The 17,326-nt window shown below is 35.1% G+C and overlaps 1 long non-coding RNA gene across 2 annotated transcripts; it reads left to right on the forward strand.

The window, feature by feature from the left end:
* Positions 1-12,627: 12,627 nt before the first annotated feature.
* On the forward strand, positions 12,628-14,036 carry LOC107842573. 2 transcript variants are annotated; one of them, XR_001665892.2, is made up of 4 exons: positions 12,628-12,958; positions 13,287-13,362; positions 13,514-13,775; positions 13,877-14,036. It is a non-coding gene; the product is annotated as an uncharacterized LOC107842573 (long non-coding RNA). The 2 variants fall into 2 exon arrangements; XR_001665889.2 differs by having other exon boundaries at positions 13,295-13,362.
* Positions 14,037-17,326: the final 3,290 nt, after the last annotated feature.

Genomic DNA, 17,326 nt, shown 5'->3' on the forward strand with positions numbered 1-17,326 from the left:
GTTTTTATTCTATTTATATGTTGTTTATATTTGCTTTATCTTTTGAGCTGAGTTGGTTGTTAGCTACTGAGTACTATTTGTTTGGTACTCATAATACACTTCTGTAGCCTGTAGATCATAGTACGTGTATCACCATTGATGTGTGCATCGGAACAACCTTGATTTTGAGACTTAAAGTGAGCTCCTAATGTTTAGAGTATTACTTATCTCTCTCTAATGTATTAGACTAGTCTCTAAGTTATATTAAATGATAAGTGGTATCAGTGTATTTCTCCTAGATATATCACTTTTGGCTCTAACTATGTTTATAAGAATTTATGTTGATACCACCAGATTTTAGGATTCTTTAATGTGTTGATCTTTATTTCTTATATTCCTCATTCGTTTCCTAATATTATTGAGAAGTCTGTTATTAGCAGTTCTGGACTATAGGCTGGGTTGCCTACTTTTGGGTTATGGTAGGCACCATCATTACTTGAGAAGTTGGGTCGTGACAAATTGGTATCTGAGCCTAGGTTTCATCGGTGTGCTAGTAAAAGAGAAATATATTAGTTGAGTCGTGTGATTTATTGTAAAGATGTCTGCAACCTTACTTTGGGAGGCTACAAGGATATTTTAGGAAATTCACTTCTCTACTCCTTATCGTGTATCTACTTTTTTATGACCCTCGAACATATTCTTTCACTCCATTCTATCCTTGTAGGATGATGCAACATTATCAACAGATAGAGATGAGACCTCAACATGCGTTACAAGAGATTTCACATAGCATTGTACTAGAGAATAAGAGATCGATATCAAAGATCTTTAACGGCATCCAAAAAGGATTTTTGCCAGCTTAGGCTTCACTAAAGCTTATGACTACTTCAGCCTTTGTGTTTCAACATTGGGAATATGAGTCATGTAGTAGATCCCTCTTAGCCAAGGATGATGTATGATTCATCGATCGTTTCTTAGACCAGAGTTATGTCTGTTGGTATTAATCAGGATTATTAACCAGTTTTAAGTACAAGTTTAGATTTCTTATGCGGTGTAGGTATTTTTCTATGTTACATCCATCTGAGATGGACATTGGTGCATGGATGCCTTAGAGGGTTAGTATTGTCACTCCATTTAGCATCGAAGCACTTAATAAAAGATGAATCTTCCTTCCATCATGTTGTTAATTATGAGAGGACCATAGAGATAATGTACAAAGACTTATAGAAATGGTAGCAAAAGGCATGCCATCAGTATAGTGCTATTGGTATCTTATATGAGAATGAGGATTCTTTGGGTAGAGTTCATCCTCACTTGATAACCATAGGCTCTACATAGATAGTATTCAATACTATGAGTAGTTCTTACACTATTCATGATGATCATAGTAGGCATAGTCCCTATAAGACTTGAGGAGTATGGTATGGTTCATAGGGATAAAAAGACCATTTTGGATTATTAGGGGAAGTATCTTAAAGTATTCTAGGATCTTGGTTTGGTTGTATAGTGTTGAGAAACTAGTTATAATAATGCCTCAGGTTTTAGTTAAATGATCAGCTAGAATTAGCATGTATTCTCCTCCAGCATAGAGTTCCTGAGGCAGGTTGTGGTTTCAGAATTATGGACATAATTTTGGGAATTTGTCTCAGTGTCAGCTGGCCTGCTATTTGAGCTAAGTTTGTGTTTTGTCTATATTAATGCTTTAGGATTTGCTATGATTGAAGAGAGAGAGAGACTGACTTCTATTCTAGGGAGTGTCCCTAACAAGAGTTTCCAGTCATTCATCTCATTTAAATCAGCTCATGATGTTGTGACATCTTTAGTCAGAGATGGTGTGCTTGGCTCCTTAGTTGATAATTTAGCCAATTGATTTGATTTGGTGACATTGATATTTAGGTTCCCTATTCCTATTATTCATGTAATTGCGGATGTCACCACGATTGGTGTGCTTTTATTTCTCGCATTTGTCTTTTATTATGTGTATTGGGGTTTTCCTACCCATTGATGATTATATATGGCTTGATGAATTTATAATCGTCATTATGTGCCTTATTTTTGAATTCATGATTATATTACTACTCAATGGTTTATTTATTTTAGTAGTGGATGGAGTAGATCGACATGGATATTTTCTCCTATGGGTGTGGTTTTGGGTTTGATTCCCATTATCTTAGAATATTATCCATATTAAGGCCCTTGAGTGGTACATGATATTGATGTTCATTTGATCCCACCTGTGTAGTATGTTATTATTGATATTGTTGTTGTTATTTCTATCACTGTGTGAGGTTATTGATATTACTTGATATTATTACATAATGTTGTTACATGATGAATTTGATCATCGTTGGGTAGCTGTATAAACTAGTGTTATCTAGTTAGACTTTCATTTTTTGTGATACTATTTGATGGGTTAAGTAGATATAGCCTGATTTGGTAACTTCTTCCCAGAGCGCGGCAAGGTTGATTATGTTTCCTCTTTATTAACTGTATTATATTGATTTGAGGATGTGTTGTGGTCTAAAAGGTAAGTTGACCTTTCATGGTGCCTTTTGTTTTAAGTCCGCAATTTAGTTATGTCACCTATTTTTGAGTCCAAGATACTTAGACTTGCCTCTTGAGTTGCAACGGATTTTATTTTGGCTCTCTTTTCCAGTATAACCCATTAGTGAGATGGACCACTTTGAGGTCTGTTCTTCATTTATGGGTATTTTATCGTCTGATAGCGATTTTGATATTTGATATGGAGATATCATGGATTCATCTCATAGGTATGTTGGGTTCATTCCCTTGGGATGGTTTGCCTTTTTGTTAGTGTGTAAATTGGATGCTTCTTTCTTTATTTAACATGGATTAATGTAGTGGTGTAGGAAATTTAGAGAAATGTGGCTTTTTCTGTGATCACCTCTCGAGTTGGAAAAATAGAAGATCTTTATCTTGTGTTGTTAACTTTTTAGTTTTGTTTGTGACTTCGACCTTGGTGTTGAGATTAGTATCTTTCCTCTTTGATGATGTGATTATGCGGTGGATTTAGAAAATCTCCATTTGAGAGTTTATTCGGCCTAATGAGGCTTAGTGGAGTGTTTCTGCTTGGTGTTATGTACCTGTGGCTATTTCTTTGCCTAGATGGAGTATTAGATTGGTTAGTTCCCGGCTTAAGCTATATTTTTTTGAGTTGTTGGAGCTTTTTCCATTTCTTGTGTGCTTTTCTATCTTGGGAAGTTCTTGAGTGTGGTTTGATAGTTCATGCAATGTAGCAAATATGGAGTAGGTTATATTTATTTTCAGCCAATGGTTCATCCTTTTGTATGTTTTCTATTTTGTGGCTATATTTAATTATCTACAACCGCTGTAGAGTTGGTTGCTTTGATTATTAATAAATAAATATTCGGGTGGTTATTTTGCTCTCCTAATATGTCTTAACTTTGGCTTGGTATGATTTATCTTGGATATATCAAATTTTGATACTATAGGTGATTTGAGATAGTAGACATTGATGTACCCTTATTGAGCTAGTTTTGGAATGTACTCCTCGGAATGGCAATATGCAAGTATGATATATTTGGAGCATTAGTGCCGACCCATTTTTAGTATTGATTTAGATATTTCAGATCGGGCGATTCAGCCTTGGCATTGAGATTTTAGCTTGGTGTTCTAGAGATTGCATGCAACTTTTGTTTTAGACCTCTCCTTGTTAAGATTTCATTTATAGGCTGGTTAATCCTACTCCATGGTTGACTATTCGGTCTTCTAGATTTTAGTGGATTATAGTTGATAATTATTTAGATGATAACCTATGGGCCCTGTATTAGTTATTTCAGTTTTGACCTTGCATTTCCATTTTATTTGGGAATTTTTGATTCTTTCTTATACTTGAGGATTTTAGTTTGATTTTCATCTGATTTGTTTGCAGTATTGGCATAGATTACTTTCCTTGATTATCTCTATTTGTGTGCTAGATAGCATCTTATAAGCTTATTCTCATGTTTCTCTTATGGACTTTCAGCGGATCAACTTCAGTTCTTTGAGTTCTATGTGACAAGACTGCATGGATATGATTCAAGTAATTTTTGCTGCTTGTTAGTATATAGCATGTGGAAAATTGTAAAGGAAGGTTATTTTTGGATTTGGAGTCGATTTTAGGACTCATGCCTTGGTTTTCATTTGACTTAGATGATCCTTTATTTATTTATGTGGGTATTGAGATGGTATCAGCTTGTTGTGATTCATATGTGTGTGCATCAGCCTTCTTTGTTCAGTATGAGGCCAGTTTACGGTTCAACTGAGTTTTAGCTATTCTGGAAGTAGAATAAGAGGGCTAGTTGAAAAGGGGATAATTGTGGCAAAATTCTTTAGAAATATTTTCTATCTGCGTAGGTTATCTTAGGTCATGGTTGGACCATATGGGCCCAGTACCTCATATTTTTGAGCTTTTGAGATTTTTTCTATCCATTCACTTTCAGGGATGAAAGTTCTTTTAGTAGTGGATATTGTAATGACCCTCCGGGTCATTTTCTATATTAATTGTTATCTTTACTGTCTGAGCTTTTCCATAACTGCTCCAAGTAATTTATGATTTGCTGGGACCGGCGGCTCGGTTATCGGGTAGTTTATTTGACTTTTAGAGTCAATGTCCTATTTTAAGATCTTCGCTGGTACCAAATAGCCACCAGGTAAAAATTTTAGTGAAACGATCTCGGATGCAAATTTTGACCATGCCAACAGATTTGAAATACCAATTATAATCTAGGTACACCTTTGGTTCTGTTTCCTATCCACTCGACCTCATTTTGACTTATTGATAAAAAAATTAGAAAATAAAAATCGAGGTATGGGACCCACATTTGATCGAAATGACCTCGGATTTAAATGTCGCATTCTCTATCGTGTCAATTTTAGGCTAGGTGGACCAAGGGTTTTGGTCCCAAGGCTTCTAATCATATTTTGGGCTATTGACTATATTTTTTTAAAAACAAAACTATAGATGTGGGCCCTACATTTTCCTGAAACAATCTTAGATGAAAGTTTCGATGATTCCAATGGATTCGATATGTTGTTTACACTCAAATTTCACTTTTGAATTATGTTATTTGGGTTTCAAATTAGTTCTAAGGGTCAAAATTAAGTTTTTGACTAGGCTATCATGGGGTACCACATCTCTTTGCCGAGGGGGTCTACAAATAGACACTAAGGTCGCAAATTTAGGGATTTTTCATTCATCTTTGAGAGCCTAAGACCCTAAATAGGTATGATAACTCAAAATTGAGTTTTGTGGGTTTCTAGGGAGACTGGTAAACATATATTATCATGATTTCACCCGCATTAAGGTACGATTTTATCACTTTATTGATGAATTTCTTGGTTTTTGACCCAAAACCCCAAATTTACTAAGGGCTTGATTTTAGCCCAAAGATTGTTTGTTTTCAAACATTTTGAGGGTTTTTATTCCTTGTTCATGTATGAACATTGGGTTAACTTCGGAAACATATTTTTCATAAGTAGGACCCACTTGCTGGTTTTGCTGTCATTTTTGGACCCAAAACACAATAGTTTAATATGGGTATCATTATACTCATATTGATAATTAGATAATGATTTTGATAATGTGATTGCATTTTGGGGATTGTGAAGTGAAGATGGGCATGTGGTGCATGATATGAGAATTTGCAGTTTGTCCTTGTGGTTGGCTTCCATCTACTTTTCATCATAGATGATGTGTGATATATGTTGCGTGTGAAAATGAATGTTATGCTTGATTATGATTAGGATAACTTGACCTTGATTGTTGATGTTTGCAGATTAGATAAGGGCTTTAGATATGTAAAATGGCAAGTTTGTAGCCCTTTTGAATCCTATCTCTTTCCATCTCTAGTTTAGATTTATTGTAGAGTGGATATGATGTAAAACTATGTTTGGGATAGTTTTTTAGCATTTGAAGCATGATTTGTATATTTGACCTATTTGTACTAGTGTTGTAATCTTGAAACCGTAATTTGGGTAGAGTTGACATGAGTACCCTTGTTTCTAGTCGAAGTTCTTATCGTACGGTTGAATATGACTTATTTGAAATCTAGAAGATGAACTAGATACCTTACCCTAGTTTGGGGCATAGTGTGCCTAATTATGGAAATGGGGATTAGGAATAGGATCATCCGGGATGCTTAGGCCTAATAATGTGTTAAGTCTTGTTGGTTTAGTTGTGGATATTAGACATATATAAGGCTAGTAAACCATAGAATAAGGTTACTTCATAACTTTGCAACTTGTAGTGATGTTCCCAAAATGTGGCTTTTGAGTTTTTGTTATGACACTTCTTCTAGAAGTGATATTACGCATTTAGAGATGATATTTTTCCTAGATACGTTATGTGGCCTATAGAGATACTATTTCCTCTTAGACCTGATGATTGACCTATAAAGTTGCTATTTTCTTTAGTCATGATTATTGTACCTATGAGACGATGTTCCTCTTAGATATGCAAATTGGTCTAGAGAGGTGACATTCCTCGAAGTTATTATGTATGACCACTCGATATAAGATATCCTATAGACAATTACATGTCTATCTATATTATGCCTCCAATTTATGAGATACCTCCTATAGGTGAGATAAATAGATATATGCTACGACTTATTAATATGGTTATCAATATGAGTTCCGACTATGTATATAGAGAAAAGGATGTAATTATGATGTTGTGACTATTTCAGATAAATTAATTTGCCAAGGGTCGTGGTATTATAATGATTGAATTTCTGAGGAGTGTTTATGAGTGTAAAGAATACAATTACAATTTATGAATACATATATGTTTGTATACACATCTCTACGGTATGGGACAGAGGAAGATGAGGTATGTTGTTTACAACTTTATTGATTGGAAACTAGTGATGGCATGCATAGATTTGGTACATTGATGGATATTATTTTGGTAATTTATATGAATGTAGCTGAAATATGATCTTATGATTGTTCTACCTAATTAACAATTAAGCTATGTGGTAACTAGTTGTCTATTAGGGACTATAACACTTGATGGCTATGTATCTAAAGTATTCGTTAATGAATCTTACTTAGTTTAAACATGGTAGCTAGAGATGGTTAATGCATTAATTATGGTGAGGTCGGGTCTAGCTTAGGTGATGTTTAGTTGGTATTGATGACTAAGTTCGTGATGTTGATTAATCGATAAATGAGGAGTTGTGTGTTAGTGAGGCTAAATAATAAGAGATGTTGGTAATAAGAGGTGACTAGTTAATAACTTTAAATAGCTGCTAATTGGTTAACTAATGAATAGTTAAGCACGGATTAGCTGGTAATCGATGGTTAGTTAATGAAAGGTTTCAGTTATTAAAAGAAGGTTAGGAGAAAAGTATTAATGTGTTGTCTTGTAATGATTAACAAATATATGATGATTAGTTGATAATAATGAATGGTGAATAAATGATAGTTTGGCTCTAATGATGAACCTTGAGTAGATGTTAGATATTTTCTATTATATAAATAGTGGTTGGTTTCTATCCTGTGATTAAGGATTATATGAAGGACAATGTTTTGGCTAATAACTGAAGGTTATGTGATGACTAGCGAACTAGTGATTCTATTATAATAAGTGTTGATTAGCTAATAACGAGTAGTTGAGAATTATTTATTAGGTAGATATTATATGGTTATGTGACTATGTTTATTAGTATTTTTGTGTATGATATTCGGTAATGACAATCATGATGATATATTGGTACCCGATAAGGCTAGAGGATATTGTTGTGATGACGTTGATACCCGATAAGGCTGGAGGATATATTGATGATATATTGATACCCAACAAGGCTAGAGGATGCTGTTGTGATGATATTGATACCCGGCAAGGCTGGAGGATATACTAATGATATGTTCATACCTGGCAAGGCAGGATGACACCTTTGATGATGTGTTGATACCCGATAACGCCGGAGTTTGATTACGGTGATGATGGTCCTAATTAGGATAATTATGATGAGAATTTTGATATTTATTGTGTACATTGCATTTATTCCTTCATGGGCATCACATATCACTAGTATGCACCTATATTTATCAGGCGGTTATTTACGATATTATTGATATTGTTATTTTCATTATTATGTTCACTGTCATGGATAACCTATGACAGACTGGTCATTGATTCAGTATTGGGATTGAGGTTCGTCTTCAGCCTCTACTTTCTTATTCTTGCATTTCTATGCACGATTGTTCTATGTCTATCTATGTGGATTGGAAATATTGAGTATTGAATCCCGATACTATTATAATGAGGTCATAAAATGAAAACGTAATGATGTAGGTTACGCTTGAGATGACCCCTTGTTTATGTTTATATATATATATATACATATATATATATATATATCTTTATTAAGCTACAATACTATCATCTATTTCTTCCTTTGTTGTTCATATTTTATTGTCGTTCCTTTACCTTGTATATTACTATATATCCTTATTTCGCTCTTTATTCGTATATTGACCCGGGGATATATAGTATAGCATTGGCTTATATTGAATGTAACTGGAATAAAATAGTTCACCTTGATAATTCCTTAGTCTTTTTATGTTAGATTATTGGACATAAATAAGATAGTTGTCCTATATTATTCTCATTGACTTATTATATGATTTTTGGACTTGGGTGTAGATTCCATTCTGTTTATATGTTGTATATATTTTTTTTATATTAGGAGCTCAGATGGATGTTGTCTAATGAATACAATTCATTTGGTACCCATGCTACACTTCTGCACCCTGCAGATCGTAGTACGGGTTATCGCCATTGATGTGTGCATCGTGCGGAGCAACCCTGGTTCTGAGATTTAGAGTGAGCTCCTAACGTTCAGAGTATTACTTATCTCTCTCCTATGTATTAGACTAGTCTCTAAGTTGTATTCAAAGATAAGTGGTATCAGTGTATTTATCCTTGATATATCTTTTTTGTACTCTTATTATGTTTGGAAGCTCGTGTATTGATACCACAAGGTTTTCGGATTCATCTGTGTATTGATCTTTATTTCATATATTCCACATTCTTTTCCTTATATTATTGAGTAGTCCATTATTAGTCGTTCCGGGCTACGGGTTGGCTTGCCTACTGGTGGTTTATGGTAGTCGCCATTGTGACCTGAGACGTTGGGTAGTGAAATTGCATGTCTATCACCTTATGCCATACAAACCATTAAAAGAAATTAGACTCCATCATTTCCAATTAACAAAAACCATTTATAATTAAATTGTGGCCACCAAGGCCTTTCCAAAACCATATGAAACAAAACAAAAAACAATTCATGTTTCGTGTACCATTCATGCAATGCAAGAGTTCCACGAATAGTTAGAGTATGGGACAAAATCATTCTCATTGACAATTTCACAAACATTTTGAGGGAATGCCATTGTCAAAACAAAAACCATCCAATTTGGGTCTCAACCATGACCCTCAATTAAATCCCCATTCCTAAGCACCCACATCTGAAAACCATAATTAAAATAAGAAAAATAATAATTAAAAATGAGAAACAATAATTCATCCATGAAAAGCCAAAACCCCCAACCATTATTTCAAAAATATAGCCATACCATGAAAGTCTTACATTAAAACATATGCTTTTAGTAAAATAACAATGTGGAGAGAGTCACATGCTTGAATTACAAAGATTCACAGAGAGAAATTGATCCTTAACCTCTTAGATGACCACTTTGGAGAAACCCTAAACAACTTTGCTTGAGAGGATTTTAAGAGAGTAAAGAGGATGTTTAATCTTGAAAAGTGTGATATGAATGACCAAGAAGTTTTATAGGGACGTGGGGTCTTAATGGTTTTGAGTGGGAAATGTCTAAAGTTCCACTAGCTAAAAGCTGTAAGAAACGTCATTTTTATAAGTAGACCTATTGACTCGTCACCACATCTTACGACTCTTAGCCTTATCTCATCTCTAAGACAGTGAGTTGGACACCCACACACTGTACATAATATGACTCAATGACCCCACTGTGACCTAACCATACGACTCGTATGGTCAGTCGTCTCTTAGATAGGACACAATGGTGTAAACACTAGACAACATACGACTCAACCCTACCACTCTTAACTTATACTTACCGCTCTTAGTGAGCCACTCGTACTCAGCACCAACTCAAGTCACTATGTTTCTAACTTTATTAAGGACCTTCCTAATGACTCGTAACCAAACCTGACAACCCGTACCATCAAGTCGTTACCAAGACCAAAACCCAACCACCACTTATTGGACACCTAACAACTATGGTTACCTAACCATTACCAACACCATACGACTTGTATGATGTGTCATTGCTAGGATAGTGAGCTCAAGACTTAGGAAATTTTACAAGGGCCAAAACCTAAGATGTTTCAATTAACCCTCAATTAGATCATTCATCGTCAAATGATGGGAAAAGGAAGTGACTAGCACGATTAAAACCCCTAAACATCTCTACGCTTACATTTAAGATTGAAAATAGATTACTAAGGAATTCACAATCAACCTTTAATAAAGACAAAATAAAGATGTTCAGAACAACACTTACCTCAAGCCTAATTTTCTGAAAAAAAGGAAAAGAAGAATGGATACTTGGGCTTCATATCCTTTTCAGCTTCCCATGAAGCCTCTATCAACTTGTGGTTATTCCATAGAACCTTTACAAAAGCTAAGCCCTTGTTCCGGAATCGACGAACCCGCCAATCAACAATTTCAATAGGGACCTTCTCGTAAGAATGGAAATCCCAAATATCAATATCCTTGATAGGCATAATTTTTGATGGATCACCCTCTCACTTCCTTAACAAAGAAACATGGAACAATGGGTAAATGAAGCACAAACTAAAAGGCAAATCCAATTCATACACAACATTGCCATCCTTTCTAAAAACCAAGAACAGACAAAGATATTGGGGACTAATCTTCCTCTTTTTCCCAAACCGCATCACTCCCTTCATGGGAGACACCTACAAGAACACCATATCCCGAACTTCTTATGCCTCATATCCATATAGGATTTTTAGCGGCTTTAAGCCTATCTCGAATCAGTTTCACCTTCTCCATGGCTTAGTGAACCAAATTCGAACCAAAAATCTCTGCCTCACTAACCTCAAACAACATAATAGGAGAACCATACCTCCTACCTAACAAGGCCTCTAACGAAGCCATTCTAACTCTAGAGTGGTAGCTGTTATGATAATCACACTTTATAAGAAGCAAATTCTTAGCCAAACTATCACCAAAGACAATAATGCAAGTACAAAGAATATCTTCCAATGCCAGAATAATTCTTTCTAGTTTCCCATCTATTTGCGGGTGGAAAGCTATACTAAGATTTACTTTGGTCCCCAAGCCTTTCTTAAATGACCACCAAAACTAAGATAAAAACTATAAACCATGATTTGACATAATAGATACAGGCACCACATTCAACTTTATAATCTGTTGGAGGTACAACCTTGCATAATTTTATGCTAAAAAGTTGGTCCTCACCAGAAAAAAATGAGTGGACTTAGTTACCTATCCACGATAACTCAAATCGAATAAAATTTATTCTCAGACCAAGGAAGACAAGTAACAAAATCAAAGTTTATGACTTCCCACTTCTACACAGGCAACTAAATCTCTTGATATAACCCTCCGAGCTTCATGTTCTCAACTTTTACTTATTGGCTTACCATGCACTTAGCCTCAAAACTAGCAACATCCTGTTTCATATTGTTTTACCTACATATATCCTTAATTACATGATACATTTTTGTTGAGCCAAGATAAATAGCAAGTGCGATTCATGCACCTCAGCCCAGATCTTCTCTTGCAATCGATCCATATATAGAGTAAATAATCTCCCTTGGACTGCAAGGTACCATAACCACTAATCTTAAAAGCCATTATCTTCTGCCCACCTATATCACCCTAGATACTCATCAAGATAGGATCTAACACTTGCTTCTCTTTCACCTCAGCACCTAGGTGCGACTGAGCTACCTCCCAAACAAACACACCAATATCCTCAAGTCCAAGAGGCAAACTCAATGGTTAGCCAAACGATGAATATCTTTCATGAATTCTTGCTTTTCCTAGTCCACATGAGCAAGACTCCCTATGGATAACTTACTAAGAGAATTAACAACCATATTAGCTTTACCTAGATGGTAGTGAAGACTCATGTACTAATCCATGAGTAGCCCAGGCCATCTCTTTTGACTAAGGTTAAGCACTTTTTGAGTAAACACAAACTACAGGCTCTTATGATCTAAAAAGATATCCACTTGCACACGATACAAATAGTGATGCCAGATTTTAATGGGTACACCACAACCAATAACTCCAAGTTGTGAGTCGGATTATCCTTCTCATGCACCACTACCAGAAATTAGGCCTATGGAAACAAATTTTTTAGCAACGGTTCAGAAACTGTTGCAATAGGCAGTCTATAGCAACGATTATAACTGTTGCCAAAAAATTTAACTCTAATGTCATGGTTTAGTGACACAACCGTTGTCACTTACGTATAACTGTTGACATAGATATACATATAACAATAGTTTTAAAACCATTGCCATAAGAAAATCTCTACCTACTTATTAATTATATAACGGTTATTAAATCCCTCTAATTTCCTCACTTATTTTTTTCCTAAGTAACCCACCAAAATAAAAAATTTAGGACCCAATATTTTCATAACCCACAAAAAGATTATTTTAGAACCCTCATATCTGAGACACCCAAATCTCACTAGAACCTACCATTTCTCTCACTAGAACCTTTCAAATCTCTCTAGTCGCGTAAATCTCATGCCCAAATCTGTGATATTTATGTAAAATTAGAGCATGGATGGAGCTTATTTTGCAATTTCTCTCATATACTCGGAGTTTCGCTGATCTATGAAGTCAAAAAATTATAGGGTTTTCTTCAATCTGTGAAATTTTAGCTGAAAAAATAATTTTAAGGTTAGTCTATTTTATTTCTCTAAAAAATGATGTTGAATTTCAGTTGCATGAGTGTTTTTTTGTGTGTTTCATGAGAAGTTTGTGTGAATCTCTTAAAATGCAATTAGAAACTCATTAGAACCTAAGAATCTTCCAAATCTCACTAGTCGCATAAATCTCAAGCCCAAATCTGCTATGTTTAATTTGATACATAAAGATTGGGGAGGGTATATTACTCCATGGGTTGCAAAAATTACAAAGTTGTTTAGCCGATTGAAAGATCTTCACTTTAGGAGAATGATTGTTAGGGATTTGGATCTCGAATTATTTACGATTCGTCGTGGTAAAGTTCTTCAGGTTTTGAAGCTGGATAAGTATTTTGGATTCTCTACTGATGGACTTCTGCATATTGCTCATTCCTACAGGTATAAATTTGATATTTTGAATTTTGTTTATTGCAAGTAAAGCTGATTTCAGTTTAATTGTGACTTTATTCACTATAATTAACTATTGTCAATAAGAATTTCCTTTATTAAGATCCAAAGGTATGAATGATTACCATGTTCATCTTTACAGGATATCTCATTGGAAACAAGGTTGTTTATGATAGAGATAGAGATGTTGTTTATTATATAGATCTAACAAGGTTGGAAGTTTACTGAGCTTTTGGAATGCGCCGAAGAAGTACTGGAGATTGGATTCTAAGCTTGAAACAAAAATAATGGAACTTAAGAGAAGTTCATCAGGACAAAGAAAATTCTAGTCAATCAATAGTATAATGTTGAAATTTTCTCAGTTTAAAGAGAGATTGAAGGAGATAAAAGTTGTCTTTGAACAGGTCGGTTAGTATGTTTTGTATATGTTTGGCTTTATGAGTTTTTGTTACATATTAACTGCTAATGGATTTATCCTTTTTCTGTCTTTGGTTCTTTTCATAAGATGAAGATTCAAATTAGGACTATTGATCGGGATGAACTAAATAAATGCGTAAAGAAGCTGGAATTTTATGTTCAAGAGGAAGAAATTGATAATCTTTTCGACTCCTGCGATGTGGATGAAAAGGAAGGGATTCAATTCAATAAGTTCATTGTTCTTTCTATGTCTTATTTATCTCGTGGTGGATTCATCCTCCTCCTCTGATAATGTATGCAAAAACTGTCCTCTTCGCTGTTCTTTATTTTTGTACTTTTACTAGATATTTACTTATCATGTGAAGCTATATTCCTGAGATTAGTAGTCGTGGTGTTAGTCTTGTAGTTTCTTGTTTTTTGATTATTTGTTACTATCTGTTGATTCTTTATATCTTGATTGTCGTAGGGTTTTGTTGTAGTTTCTGTGCTGTTGCAATTTGTTGTTTCTTATCTTCTATTACTTTCTATGTTGAACTGCTTTAGACTATGTTTTCCTTTCATCGAGGATCTATGGAAACAAGCTTTATATCTCTGAGGTAGGGGTAAGGTCTGTGTACACTCTCCCCTTTGCAGACCGCACTTTGTAGCAGCTTGCCACTTCTTTTTCCGAACGTTTTTTCATACAATTTTTATACTAGCTTTCTTGTATAAGAATTCATACTTTGGACTACTTCACCATTCAAATTAAGAGATTGTTTATGCATTTGTTTCCCACATTAGAGTATGCAATTAAGCCCAAGTTATAAATGTGTGAATGCATTAGTTTCGTGGGGATGGGGGTTGCATAGTGTAGTTTCTAGTATTTTACATTAATGGTATTTAGTAGTAACTGCTCCTCATGTATGTAGCTTACTTCTGTTTATCTTAAGTATGCAATAAACCCCAAATGCACTTGCTTAAGTCTAGGTGACCTCGATCATTTCTTATGTGTGTTGCATTAAGCTATCTTGAGTAAAAGTTCTTCGTGAATCACATTCTCTGATTACATCTTTTAGTTGTCACTGGACGCTTTCAATGCTATGTTTTATTCCATGGGATGGAAAAGGAAGCTTCTTTGGTGAAACCTTTTTACTTTATGGATGGATAAAATTTCGAAGTACCAATGTGCCAGGAAGCTTTGTTTGGTCAGTGTTGCAGATTTTGGTTTTCATGTTTCTAGTTGATATTTCCTTTGTCAGCCAATTTACTTCAGAATGTTGTTGGATATGAGGGACCCCTTTCATTATTACGATTTTTTTTTCCAAACTTCAATTTCATTTTCTTCTCATTATCAGATTATTTAGGTAGACGATTAGGATCAAAGCTTCTCGGATGAACATATGATACAGGGGTAAATAAACTTCATTCCACATTGTCTCTTACTGTCATTGCTCTCAAATATTTTTTAAACTTTTACATGGAATTTCTTCTCTAAACCAATTCTTTTCCATTGTTTCTCTGTTGCTTTTCCAGCAGAAGCTGGTCAAGGATTTTGTTAAAATCCTCAATCAAGAGAACTCTAAGGAAGTGCCTGCTAGCTTGAAGCTCCCAGAGCCCTTTAGTCAACTTGTTGCTGAAACGAAAAACAACAAGTATGGCACAAAATAATTTGCTTTGGTGTTAAAGGGAATGGTATGTGCATGTCCTTTCTCTAGCCTTTCTAGTAGTGCGTGTCTATTAGCCTTATTTGCTATTGCCTTCTCTTGAACTTTCTACTGTCTGGCCAGGGATTGGGCTGAGTTACTTACTGAACCCACTTTCGTATCGAGTATGCACAGATACAGAATGATATAGCCCCTTCTTAGTTGAACTTCAAGTTGAATTTGCTATTTTGTAGATGGAGAAATCTGAAGAGAGATTAGGGAATCAAAATTTACAGAGCTTATGAATAAACTCTTTGCTCCAAGTGCAAATCCCAAAGGAATTCACTGTCTTTCGCTGTGGTTGACTGATGAGTATTCCTCGAATGCTCATGCACGTAGACATTTGCAAATCACGAGTTACTAGAACTTGCATTCTTCTTCAGGCAGGCCAGTCACAAGGATAATGAGCGTGGCCAGACATGTCAGAAGTGCCTTAAGGTTAGCTGATAAGCCAAAATTTGTTTCTACTTTCTGTCAAAGTAACTGTGGTGATGTCATTCCCAATGTGCTCGGTGAATTCTGTATAGACACAGGACTTCCTTTCTTCGTCAATCATAGTACATGAGGTGGAAAGAACGATTTATCTTTCGGTCGAGGACCAGGGTATGCATTATAGTCTATTACTTTGGTTTTGGATAATTGCAATCTTTGTGTAGTACTATTTATGCAGTTTGATCGTAATGTCATCTTCTGATTGGTGGAAGATACATAGATGAATTTGAGAGTAAATGCATCATTGGAGAGAAAATTTTAAAAAGCTGTGGAGCGTTTTGATAAAGCAACAGAGAAAGTAAAGGGAAACATTGATTATCGTCACACCTATGTGGACTTCTCCGAAAAGAGGGTGGTGGTACTGAAATAGTTAAAAACTGTCCCGCTGCAATGGGCTTTGCATTTGCTTTCGATTCAACTGATGGTCCTGGAGCATTTGATTTTAAGTAGGGAAATGACCAGGTATTAAAAACGAATGAGCTATCATATTGCTATGCTGCTTTAAAATGCAACCAATCCCCACAAGGGATACATCAGAATAGAATAGAAAACCTTCAGTGCCTTCAGGAAAATTCAAGATCGGAGCCGAGGTCAGCTTATTTTTTAGCTTCTTAAAAATACCCTCGTAAGCATCAGAACACAAGAACTTTACCTTCTTCTAAGTCACCTTATTTAATCGGCAGCTATAGTAAAAAAAAATTCCACAAACCTCCTGTAGTAACTATCTAAAACCAAGAAGCTCCAAATATCGGTTGGAGTTATGGGTCTAGGAAACTTCTTAACAACTTCAACTATCTGCGGATCCACCGTGATCCCTTCACTAGAAATGACATGACTTAGAAAAGTGACTATGTTCAACTAGAATTCATATTTCAAAAATTTGGCATACAAATGCTGCTCCTTCGTTGTCTGCAATACAATGCGGAGGTGATCGGCATGATCCACCTCACTATTCAAGTATACCAGAATAACATCTATGAACACAATGACGAACAAATCCAGAAACTGATAAAAGACTATAAAATACATGAATTCCATCCAGACATTAGTCAACCGGAAATACATAACTAGGAACTCAAAATTCCCTCACTAGCTATGGAAGGCAGTCTTAGAAATATCCACCTCGCTAATATTTAGCTGATGATACCCAAACCTAAGATCAATTTTGGAGAAAAACTTATCACCCTTAATCTTATAAAAAAAATCGTCTATCCTTAGTTGAAGGTTTTTATTCTTTACCATCACCTTATTCAGTCGTTGGCATTCAATACACATATGAAGGGAACAATCCTTCTTATGCATGAATAATACCGGTGCACCCTGCAAAGACACACCAGGATGGATCAAGCTTTTGTCTAAAAGAT

This window comes from Capsicum annuum, chromosome 9, assembly GCF_002878395.1.
Source record: "Capsicum annuum cultivar UCD-10X-F1 chromosome 9, UCD10Xv1.1, whole genome shotgun sequence".
NCBI lineage: Eukaryota > Viridiplantae > Streptophyta > Magnoliopsida > Solanales > Solanaceae > Capsicum > Capsicum annuum.